This window comes from Neophocaena asiaeorientalis, unplaced genomic scaffold (genome assembly GCF_003031525.2).
Source record: "Neophocaena asiaeorientalis asiaeorientalis breed wild unplaced genomic scaffold, Neophocaena_asiaeorientalis_V1.1 scaffold194, whole genome shotgun sequence".
In the NCBI taxonomy this organism is placed as follows: Eukaryota; Metazoa; Chordata; class Mammalia; order Artiodactyla; family Phocoenidae; genus Neophocaena; species Neophocaena asiaeorientalis.
In genome coordinates, this window is record NW_020172638.1 from 1,912,193 (window position 1) to 1,925,594 (window position 13,402).

Sequence of the window (13,402 nt, forward strand, 5' to 3'; positions counted from 1 at the left end):
CATCTCCTGGTGATTCTTTAAGCAGGATTAAGAACACACCATATTCCCTGTTCTTCTCTTTTGACATATCCACTAGAAAATATTTAAGTAATCACCCAGGAGTGTTAAGGTGGGCCTCCACCTCATAACACACATAAGGGGATGGTTACTTATCCAATGGATGGTTTACCTTCTAGTGTTGACCCTTTGGCTTCCGAAACTTTTTCATCTTTTTGCAAAGTAATTTACCTCAGTTGGTTGAAATGGTTTAAAAGTTGTTGTTGTTGTTGTTTTTAAGGAGAAAGGAATGGGAAAAGAGCTCACATTTCCATGTAATGACTGTTAGACATAGTTTGAATTCTCCTATGCAGAATGGGGCTGAGACTTGGGGTCTGCAAATGTATGTGTAAACCTAGAAGCTCCTAGTGGATACTCTGACCAGTACGATGAGGATTATGGTGGCCAAGGTGAGCTGACTCTCCAGGGCCAGCCACAGTAAGCTCTGTTTAACTATAGAGATAGACCAAAAAATGGAGTATATTCAAAACTAAAAGCCCCACCCTAATGATTCAAAATCCTGGATGGAATATAGGAAAAACTCTAATAACACAACAAAGACAAAAAAAAAAGAGTTATAGATTCAATAGCTCTTAATCTGAAGTTTGGGAGCAGGAACTACCTGATCCTGCAGAGATGCAAACTGTTAGAAATGACAGTAGCTGCGTTTATTGAGCTGTAGTGCCAAGCACTATGCTTTGTTCTTTAAGTACATTATCTGTAATCCGCAGCATTCTTACAAAAGTATCATTATCTCCATTATATGGTTTTGAAAACACAGTCAGTCAAAAGGATGCTAAGTAAACTGCTAAGGTTGCAGTGCTATTAATTGGACAGAAGTGGGATAGAAACCCAAGTCTGTATGAAGCTAAATATGCTTTTTTCAACACAGCTATATGTTTGCCAAATTTATGTACAGTTGATTTAGTTTAGAAAGAACTTTCATGTATTGCATCTGATCATTATGTATGACAGGTTATTGTTATATCCATTTTGCAAATAAGGAAAAACAGGGGTAAGTCACTGAATATGAATAAGCCTCAGTTTCCTCTGCTGTAAAATGGGATAATAATGTTTACCTTGAGTTGTTTTGGGGGGCTAGACATGTTTGCCATGTCTAATTACCAGTCTACAGTCAGTGCACAATAAATGCTAGCTCTCATATTGTTATTATCATTGGCACAGTTGTGAATTGCCCAAAGTCACACAGCTTAAAGGTGATACATCCAGGACTCATGTGGAAGTTTTCTGACCCTGTCCTGGTGATTCACCTCCTGTGGCTGGGTCCGTGAAGCCTCGGGAGGATATCTCTACAAGTCTGCATTTAAGCTAGATAAGCGGCACAAGGTATAGGCAGAAGTCAGGCATCCACAAATTCTTACTCTGCAATTGTTTCTTGACCTTGGCTACACATTAGAATTAACTGTGAGTTTTAAGAAATCCTGATGCCCAGGCCAAACCCCAGACCAACGACAACAGGGTCACTGGTGGTGGGGCGCAGGCATTAGTATTTTTTAGAGTTTCCCAATATGCAGCTAGGGTTAAGAACCATTGATACAGAGAAAAATAAGGCCAAAGATTTGTCCATCTTGAGTTGTTTCTGACTCCTAATGGCCTTGTCATCCACAGGCAGCTTCCCATTATAACATCTTAGCTTTATGTGATGCTCTGCAGCTGGCAAAGTACTTTCTCCTTCCTCGTTAGGCCATCAAAACACAGAGAAGCAGGCCAAGCAAACACCATCCCCACTTTTTTTGATGAGAAAACTTATACCCACAGACATAATTTGGATTATCCAATGTGACTAGTTAGTGGTACAGCTGAGTTTGAAAGCCTTTCAACCCAGTACTCAATTTTATGCCCAGACTCTTTTTAGTATATTTTTCTTTCTTTGAGTTATGAAGAAGAGGACACTGAGGTACCCATATTAATTCCTTGAGTTCCTTTAAAGAATCCCCACTTCATCAGCTGAAAATTTCTTTAATTGCAGTTTTAACAAACATTGATTTGCTGGCAAAAGAAAATTCAAAACCAATTCAAAATTTAAATGCCACTGGTAAGTGGCATTTATAGGGATAGATGTTAAGAATGTTATTCTAGAGCAATGTGATTATTAGGTTAATTTTATATCTGATTCTAGTAAACTCTTGAAATTGAGAAGCAAAATTTCTGAATTCTATAGGATTAAGACACTGATGGTTCTTGGGAGGGAATCTGATCAAACCCTCTTTGTCACTTCCCTAAACTCTGACTCCCATACATAGTACATTATTTAGAGTATAATAAAACTGCTCGCTTCTCTGTAGTTAGGAAAGATGATCTATTCATTGTTTTGAATTTCAGCTGAGTGATGTCCTCATGTATATCACATTTATAGCTGATAAGGTTACAACTGTGATAACTACTCTACTAATCACTGAAATATAGACAAGGTCAAGGTTTGCCTTTTTAGGCAAAATCCCACAAACCAGCCAAGGCTCCTTTATTTGGGATCTAAAGAAAATGAAGTCAGAAGTATGTTTTCCAGGGAAGAGTGAAAACAAACCAGCCTGGAGGGACTATTATGGGGAAGTCAGTATGGATTTAGCAACAGCTAAGAAAGGTTAGTGGCCTGGTTGCTAATTCTAACCATCCTTGACTTTCCATTAGCCCAGTATTTAGACTGTGTATTTTCTAAAGTTAAGAACCATCCATTTCTCACTAGACATTGCATTTGCAAAGAAAACCAAAATAAAACAAACAAACACTGCCCCCACCCCAAACTGGATCAAAAGAGGTATTGGGCTAAGATATAAATACATAACCCATGTCACAAAGACAAAAGAGGCATCCCCAATCACTGTGTAAAGTATTCCCAGTTACCAATTATAAGAGAGCTTTAGAGAAGACCTGTGCTCTTATTGCCTGATTTTCTCCAGTCCATAGTAATTTCAGTTGTAACTTCCTCCGTCTAATTCTTTGAATGGGTGTTGGCACCTTTTTCTCTTAGATTGGAAACTGTTGGATCTAAAGTTTAGCCCTTTGTCAGTTGCCATCAAATCATTTTACGGTTACTCAGGAGTCATGCTGCTCATTTAATTATTAAATGTCCTGAAATATCAGGTGTGCAATTTGCAGTGGAAATATAACAATAGACCATCTTTTCTAATGGGATTTCAACAGGAATGAAACTAGAAGGATAAATCTGGCTTCTAAGTCATTAAGAATATAGGGCATTCCAGTTCCAAAGAGGTTCCTAATGAGGAGGATTAAGTAGCAAAGAAATTTTTAAAAATGCAGGTATTCAATTATCATAACTACTTAGTCCAGAGAAAGATACAAGTTATAGATTTTGATGAAGAATATATTTTCCATTCTTGATAAATAAATCATGATCTTGTTCACTTGTGTTTAAGAAGAGATATTTCCCTCTTGAAGAAACTAAAATATGTTCGATCTGTAGTTTATTGGAAAAAGCCATCCAGGCCATTTTTTGAAAATAAGCATACAAAATCTACCAGGATCCAAACATTGCAAATCTCTGCTTTTCTTTTTCAGAGTTACTTGTGATGAGGGTGAGTTTATGTGTATGGAGGGGGATGTCATCTTTACTGGAAGAGAGACAGAATCCTAGTGCAGAACGAGAAACAAACTGAAGCTTTACTGCACACATAAATCATGCTTGGCCCAGGGCAGCTGACAATTTGTAAGGCTAACCTATAATTCTTTTCATTCTTGGAATCTCTTCAAACTCTAAACTAGTTTTATATAACCGTCCAAAGCCAGTTTTTTTCTTTTTGTTGTGCTTTTCTATTTCCATTCATTAACAATGGTCACAAACAAAACAAGAAAGAAATTAAATGGGTAATGCTGGGTGCATTCATTTTTATAGTGTAAAGAGATCCTAAATCAGTGCCTGAAGGAAAGTAATTCATTTACCTTAAGGAGAGTATGAGTAGTCCAACTACATCTGTTTGCTCTTCAGCAAGACACTCTTAGTCCTGTTTAGAGAGCTGTGGTCAAATCCATTAAAGAAGGCCAGTTATAACTATCAAGCAACTTGCTCCATTCCCCATTACTTAAGAGCAAATTTCATAGGAGGACAGACTGTGGTTAAAATGTGTGTAAGACTGTACCATAATCCAAGGGCTAGCTTTGTGAGTGAGAGACCTATTTGATGTCATTGAACTGAGAAACCATCCTTTTAGCTATATTTCTTTAGTCTTTTAAGGTAGCTCATGGAGTGGAAAATGCTTCTTAGGGCTCCAGTTGAAATCCCAGTTATCAAGATTCTTACCCCAAAAGGCTTTGAGGTAGTCCCTACCTATCCATTGGGAACACGAACCCTACAGAGTGACTGTTCTCTTCTGAAGATGGGACATCAAGTGCTCCTGGGAGAATAAGGAGGAGTTCTTCACTGAGAAAACATGATCTGTGTTGACAAGCACTGTAGATTTGTTCAGTGTTGACTTAGCTAAGCTGGAACTACATATCTCCAGAATTCCCTTCCCTGCACAGTTTTGGGTTAGAGTGAGCCACAAGAGACATCGTATATCAGATTATGAAGATACAAACAAGGCAGAACCATCTTCTTTCTCCTGAAAAATCATTGCAGGGCACGAGGTGCTGTTGCAGCTCACATAGGTTCTTTCTTATCTCCTGCCTCACCATAGCTTTTCCAACTCCTGGGACAATTGGGTGTTTAGCTCTGAGGTGAAGTGTGCCAACTTATGTAGGAAACTCTCGTCATCAAAGTTGGAGGCTTAAAGCTCATGATGAGGGACCAACATGGTTCCACTTCATCTTTGTGGGTGCCAGCTCAGCCTTGCAGGTTCCAGTTTATGTTTGTTTCCCCTACTTCATGTTTGTCTTTCCTTTTTGAATGCCAGCCCTGAGAGTTCGGGCTCCAGTACCAGACTGAGAAGAAACACTTTCACATTGGCTATTTGATCAGCTTCCACAATTGCATATGGTAAAATTATTATAATAGATCCCTTAATATAGCTATCTATAGGTATAGATATTAATAAATTGGTGTAGTGAGAGATAGAGATAGTAATAGAGAAAGAGATGGTAATAGAGATAGGGACCGATATCTCCTAATGATTCTGCTTTTTTAAAATTTGACTGTGCCGCGAGGCTTGCGGGATCTCAGTTCCCAGACCAGGGGTTGAACCCGGGCCATGGCAGTGAAAGCCCAGGATCTTAACCACTAGGCCACCAGGGAGCTCCCTGATTCTGCTTTTCTGATCACACCCTGACTGATACTAGAAGCCTGGACTCTGTAAGAACTTGGAGGACCACCTCAAGGGGAAGGAGCTAAACTGATAAGTGACTAAGGGAACCAGCTTAGACCTGAATGTCAGTTCTCTTGCTGCTGTATCAAGGTCTGGCTCCATCACTAACTTCTGGCCTTTGTTCAAGCCACAGACTGTCTTATTTTTTGATCCTGCCCCTTATGTCATCTCAGTCTGTTCTACTGACTGTTGTTGCCTTGACTCCTGTTTGTGGCCATTTTTCTTTGACTTTATTCCTGGATATTCCATCTGTGTGTGTGACTGCACCTCTCACTGAAGTCCTCCTGCATCCCTGCTGCCCATGATAACGCATTTATGGCCACATCTCCTGCCCCCGCTACCCCCTCACCATAGTTTGTCTTTGCAAAGGCAACACCTTAACCCTCTAATATGCTGACTTGTGTGCTAAGAAGAATATAATCACACAGAGAGCTTGAGGTAGGAGGTAGGTGGCTGAGAGTGAGGGATTCAGTGTTCTGTCAGCAAAGGCAAGCCTGGGTAGGAAACCACACTGGTGGCCTCTGGTTAACCAAGAAATATCAGGAAAGCTTGTATGCCTTCAGAGAAGTCTGGGGAGCTGTGACTGAAGCTCTAAACAAAGAGTTGAGGAGGCCAACACAGATCTCACCTGCTTCCTGAGTCTGAAGAGAAGCTGCTTTGCAAACGCAGTAATTGGTAGTGGCACTCTTAGCAACTGGGACAGTGTGCCAAGTCTTTTAGATGTGACAGGACATTGCACTGCCTGAGCAGCCCTCTGCAGTGGGTAAGCTAGAATTGATATTTTTCTTACGTTTGTAACAATTTTTGACCTCTAAAGTTTCAGCCTGAAATTCAAAGAAATAGCCTTTTGTGAAACTTTCAATTAAAAACAAAAGCCTCTATAAGAAAATAGTTAGATTTACTGTAGCATCAAAGAGAAAAAAATTAGTAATAAATTTAACAAAATAAGTACAAAGTGTATACTCTGAAAACCAGAAAACATTGTTGAGAGGAATTAAAGAAGACCTAAAGAAATGGAAAGACATTTCATGCACATGGATTGGAAAACTTAATATTGGTAAGATGGCAGTAATCCACAAATTGATCTACAGATCCAAAGCAATCCCTATAAGAATCCAAGCTGACTTCTTTGCAGCATTTGACAAGCTCATCCTAAAATTCATGTGGAAATGAAAGGGACCCAAAATAATCAAAACAATCTTGAAAAGGAAAAGCAAAGTTGGATGACTCACATATCGTAATCTCAAAATTTACTACAAAGCAGCAATAACCAACGAAGTCTGATACTGGCATAAGGATAGACTGATAGATAAATGGAATAGAATTGAGAGTCCAGAAATAAATCCTCACATTTACAGTTAACTGATTTTCGACAAGGGTGCCAAGATAATTCAATAGGGGCAAGAATCATCTTTTTTAATAAATGGTGCTGAGACAACTGGATATCTATATGCAAAATAATGATGTTGCACTCCTACTTCACACCATACATGAAGGTTAACTCAAAATGGATCAAACACTTAACAGTAAAAGCTGAAACTATAACATTCTTAGAAGAAAACAGGCATTAATATTTGTTATTTTGGATTGAGTAAGATATGACATCAAAAGCAAGTGACAAAAGAAAAACATAGGTCACCTAGACATCATCAAAATCCAAATAATTTGTGCTTTAAAGGACACTATTAAGAAAGTGAAAAAGCAACCTGCAGGATGTGAGAAAAATTTTACAAATCATATATGTGATTAAAAAAACTTATCTCAAATATATCAAGAACTCTTACAACTTAATAATAAAAGACAACCCAATCTAAAAATAGGCAAAGAATCTGAATAGACATTTCTCCAAAGAAGGTAAACAAATGGCTGATAAGCACATGAAAAGATGCTCAACATCACTAGTCATCAGAGAAATGCAACTCAAAACCACATTGACTTACTTCACTCTGTACACACCTCGCTACAAATAACTCAATTTCGTTAAGTCAGAAAGAGAAAAACAAATATCGTATGCTAACACATATATATGGAATCTAAAAAAAAATGGTTCTGATGAGCCTAGGGGCAGGACAGGAATAAAGTCGCAGACGTAGAGAATGGACTTGAGGACACAGGGAGGGGGAAGGGTAAGGTGGGACGAATTGAGAGAGTAGCATTGACATATATACACGACCAAATGTAAAATAGATAGCGAGTGGGAAGCAGCTGCATCTCACAGGGTGATCAACTCAGTGCTTTGTGACCACCTAGGGGGTGGGATAGGCAGGGTGGGAGGGAGACGCAAGAGGGAGGGGATATGGGGATATATGTATACATATAGCTGATTCACTTTGTCATACAGCAGAAACAAACACACCATTGTAAAGCAATTATACTCCAATAAAGATGTTAAAAAAACCCACACATTGAGATATCACTTCACATCCACTAGATTGGCTATAATCCAAAAGATAGATAATAACAAGTGTTGACAAGGATCTAGAGAAATTGGAACTCTCATACACTGCTAGTTGGAATGTAAAATGTTTCAGCCACTTTGGAAAACAGTCTGGCAGTTCCTCAAATAGTTAAACTTAGACTTTCCATATGACTTAGTAATTCTAGTCCTAGGTATATACCCAAGAGAAGTGAAAACATACGTCCACACAAAAACTTGTACCCAAATGTTCATAGCAGCATTATTCATAAAAACCCAAAAGTGGAAACAATCCAAATGTCCATCAACTAATGAGTGGATAAATAAAATGTGGTATATCCACACACTGGAATATTATTAAGCAATAAAAATAAATGAAGTACTGGGACATGCTACAATATGGATAAACCTTGAAAACATTGTGGTAAGTGAAAGAAGCCAGTCACAAAAGACTGCATATTGTACAATTCCATGTACATGAAGTGTCAAGAATAGGCAAATCCTTAAAAATATAGAATAGATTAGTGGTTGCCTAGGGCTAGGAGGGATGGGGGAATTGGGGGTGACAGCTAAGGGGTACAAGATTTCTTTTTGGAGTGATAAAAATATTCTAAAATTGATTGTGGTAATGGATGCACAACTCTGTGAATATACAAAAAGCCATTTTAAAAAGAATTGAACTATAGTTGATTTACAATATTGTGTTAGTTTCAGGTGTACAGCAAAGTGATTCGGATATATATATATACTTTTTCATATTCTTTTCCATTATGATTTATTACAAGATATTGAATATAGTTGCCTGTGCTATACAGTAGGACCTTGTTGTTTATCTATTTTATATATGGTAGTTTGTATCTACTAATCCCAAACTCCTTATTTATCCCTCCCCCTCCCCCTTTCCCCTTTGGTAACCATAAGTTTGTTTTCTATGTCTGTGAGTCTGTCTCTGTTTTGTAAATAAGTTCATTTGTATAATATTTTAGAGTCCACATATAAGTGATATCATATAATATTTGTCTTTCTCTGTCTGACTTACTTCACTTAGTATGATAATCTTTAGGTCCATCCATGCTGCTGCACATGGCATTACTTCATTCTTTTTTATGGCTGAGTAGTATTCCATTGTATATATGTACCACATCTTCTTTATCCATTCTTCTGTCGATGGACATTTAGGTTGCTTCCATGTCTTGGTTATTGTAAATAGTGCTGTAATGAATATTGGGGTGCATGTACTTTTCAAATTAGAGATTTTTCTGGATATATGCCCAGGAGTGGGTTTGTTGGATCATGTGGTAACTCTATTTTCAGTGTTTTAAGGAAACTCCGTACTGTTCTCCATGGTGGCTGCACCAACTTACATTCCTACCAACAGTGTAGGAGGGTTCCCTTTTCTTCACACCCTCTCCAGAATTTGTTATTTGTAGACTTTTAAATGATGGCCATTCTCACTGGTGTGAGGTGGTACCTTACTGTAGTTTTGATTTGCATTTCTCTAATAATTAGTGATGTGGAGCATCTTTTCATGTGTCTTTTGGACATCTGTATGTCTTCTTTGGAGAAATGTCTATTTAGGTTTTCTTCCCATTTTTTATTAGGGAATTTCTTTTTTGTTATTGAGTTGTATGAGCTGTTTATATATTTTAGAAATTAAGCTCTTGTTGGGTGCATCATTTGCAATATTTTCTCCTAGTCCATAAGTTGTCTTTTCATTTTGTTTATGGTTTCTTTTGCTGTGCAAAAGCTAATAAGTATGATTAGGTCGCATTTGTTTATTTTTGCTTTTATTTCTATTGCCTTGGGAGACTGACCTAAGAAAACATTGGTACGATTTATGTCAGAGAATGTTTTGCCTATGTTCTCTTCTAGGAGTTTTATGGTGTCATGTCTTGTATTTAAGTCTTTAAGCCATTTTGAGTTTATTTTTTTGTATGGTGTGAGGGTGTGTTCTAACCTCATTGACTGACATGCGGCTGTCCAGCTTTCCCAACACCACTTGCTGAAGAGACTGTCTATTCTCCATTTTATATTCTTGCCTCTTTTGTCAAAGACTAATTGACCATAGGTGTTTGGGTTACTAAAAGCCATTTATCATACACTTTAAATGGGTTAACTGTGTGGTATGTGAATTACATCTCAATAAAGCTGTTTAAAAACATATACTAATAACTACTTGCTTAGAGAAAAAATTCCTCCATCATCAGACACGTCTGAATCATTGGGAGGGAAGAAGAGGCCAAAAGCTAGCAGAAAGAGTGTTGAGGATGCCAGTGGGTGAATTGCTTGTTCACAGGAATAGGTAATGAGAATGTTTGGCAGATTTGCTCTTCAGGGGGTAAATTAATAGCTGGAATTAACCCAAGTTCAAAAAGTGCATCCTTAGCTAATCAAGATTGTAAAAATCTGTCAGGTTTAGTAGCATGGTAGATATATGTTTTCAGAGTAAGCTTAACTATAACATTATTGCAAAAAGTAAACTTCTGTAAATTAAAAGCAATAAGAGTTTTAAGTGTTCTCTCTGAATTGATGCATATTAGCAAAAAAAAAAAAATTCCCCCAGACATATCTAACTGGTTTCTAAACACTGTCCTTAATGTACAGAGTTATAGGTAATTCCATTAATTCTGTTTCTTGTGTATTGTTGCAGGAGGATTAAAAATGCCTTCTATCTGAAGCCATTCTCTATACTCTGAAGGTTCAAAAAGTGCTGTCTCTTGTGCTCAAACTTGGGGCAGGGAGGGGAGGGTCTTATTTAAAAGCTAGTTAGTGGGTTTTGTATCAGGCCAGCAAATAATTCTAACCTAAATTGGAGAACCCATTAATGCCAGTCTTGTGAGCTGATCATGCCCCTTAAACAATGCCATCCCCATAGAGGTGAGGTTGCTCTACTCATTGTTGTTCAAATCTCAACTCTTCCAGCCAGTTATTTCTGAGTAAGAGGTCTATCTGCCACCATTCAGTCCTCAACTCTGCAAAACTGACATCTCATGGACTGGTAGCATGGTGTAATTCGGAGCTGGAATATTTTTTTAGTGTACACTGCCTCTCCAGATAAACTAAAAAAAAAATACTAGTAGTATCATTGACTGAGCCATTTTTATGCTAACAGCTTCATGTATATAATTGTTTTCTCCACACAAGTTGGCAATGCAGTTGTATTAGTTATATTCCCATTTTATCAGTGAGTAAATTGAAGTTTAGTGAGGTTAATCAGGTCCCCCAAAGAACCAGTGTAGTTAAATTAGTCAGGCTAGTTTGAAAGCATGTGATATGCTTCCATATCGTATCTACCGATTACAAAGCTCGTGCTCTTAACCATTGTGTTTCTAAAGTGTGGGCCATGGGAAAAGGGTCCTTACATTCTTCTCTGACCAGAACAGTTTTCATTTATATTTGCTGACCTAGTAAAATTACTGAGAATGTCCCCATTCATTCTTGTGGTGGCTATGAGAATATACTTTTCGGATCATCAAGTGCAGAGAGTGTAATTGACCAATGAGTACATCACTTCTGCTTACATTTCACTGGTCATGATTCAATTGGAAGGGATCCTGGGAAATGTAGTTTATTCATGTGATGAGCAGGAAGAGAGCATGGATATTGATGAACAAATAGCCTACAATCTGTAGTAGGTGTGTGTGTTCTACAATCTGTAGTACTTTTGTTATGCTTCTTATGTCTGGCAACTTATTCAGGAATAATCACTAGAAAAATAAAAACCTATTTATTTTATGGTCACACATGCACAGAGTCCAGGAGGTGTAAAATGTTCATGTACTTTGAATTATCTTTTAGTATATATAGAATTTGCCTGAGAGGCATCTTGGAGACTTTCTCTTTCTCTGTTTCCCCAGTCTGTCTCTGTTTCCCACGGTCACTTTTGTACTTTCTACACCTCTGTTCTTTCCCAGCATTCTAGATTTACCCTAAAGAAGAAGCATGTCTACTTGAGGTTCTGAGAATCCTCTCCTGGTGCCAGAAAAAGGAAGGGGAGAGCATTTCTGGAATGAAATGAGGGAGCCCTGAATCCTTTGGATTCCTCAAAAAATGGGAAGTGTATAGTTCAAACTAAACTGTTTCTTGCTGATATTGACCACCACTCATGGCATAACTTCAGTGTGCTTTATTTATATCATAGCAAGTTTCCTTAAACAATTTCATACTCTGTGATCCATCAATTCTATTTCGAGGAGTTAATCTTAAGCAACTAATCAGACAAGTTAGAAAAGACACATACATAAATATATTTATGACTTCATTGTTTATAAATAATGAACCAGAAACAATCTAAATATCTGAATGTCTAACAATAGGAAATTTTCACATTTCAGTACATACATAGAAAGCATGAATACCACGCAGCCATCAAAAATGATGACTCATATCCATATTTACTTAATGGAAAATATTTATGATGTAGAAGTAAAAAATTATATTACAAAGAGCAATTATATTATGATTCTAATTTTTATGTGCATGCATTTTCATTGGGAAATATTAGACAGATCACACCAAAGTTTTAACATTAATTATCCTGAGGTCATGGAATTTCATATTGTTTTAATATTGCTTGATTTGATAATCATTATTTCTAAAAAGGTTCACCACATTTAGTACTTGCATAATAAGAGAGTGAAGAAGTAAAATAGGGAATCAGAGAGTGGGAGATGATGATAAGTCTCAGAAGGTGGTTTGGTTTAAAAGAAGAGTCCTGACATTTTCCTTGGTGTTATGAAAGCACTTCGTTCTCAATGTTCCCAACCCGTTCTCTCACCTATCTCCTTCACTTTAGGAGCTGTTAGAGGCAAGTTCTCATTTGATAATTTCACTTATTGAAATCCAGCAGCGTAGAATAAAGATATACTAAGTAACTTCCCCAAAGGCACACAAAATAAATTCCTGAAATAGTAGCTCTTTTGTCCTTTGTAAAGGCAGTTCCTTTGGTTTTAATGTGTTATGAATAAAAACAATCTTATATTTTCCCCTTTCAAAACAAACAAACTCATGATGCTAGGAAGAACAGAGCTGGTCAGTCTTTTTATTTATTTATTTATTTTTAAAAAATCTTTATTGGAGTATAATTGCTTTACAACGGTGTGTTAGTTTCTGCTTTATGAGAAAGTGAATCACTTATACATATACATATACATATGTTCCCATATCTCTTCCCTCTTGCGTCTCCCTCAGTTGGCTCTCCCACCTCAGAGGCACAGCCCTGACACCTGGCTGGAGCACCAAGAGCCTGTCCTCCACACGGCTCAGATTAAAAGGGAGAAAAAATAGAATGAAAGAAAGAAAGCGGATAAAATAAAATAAAGGAAGATAAAATAAAATAAAGTTATTAAAATAAAATAAAGTTATTAAAATAAAAATAATTATTAAGAAAAATAATTTTTAACATTTTGTTGTAAAGCAGAAACTAACACACTATTGTAAAGCAATTATATTCCAATAAAAAAAGATTATAAAGAGTTTATTCATATTCAAAAGTGGATCAAATCATAGAAAAAAATTTTTAAGTAAGAAAAAAAAGAAAAGAAATAAAACCCAGACGGACAGAACCCTAGGACAAATGGTGAAAGCAAAGCTATACAGACAAAATCTCCCACAGAAGCATACATATACACACTCACAAAAAGAGGAAAAGGGGAAAAAATAATATATCTTGCTC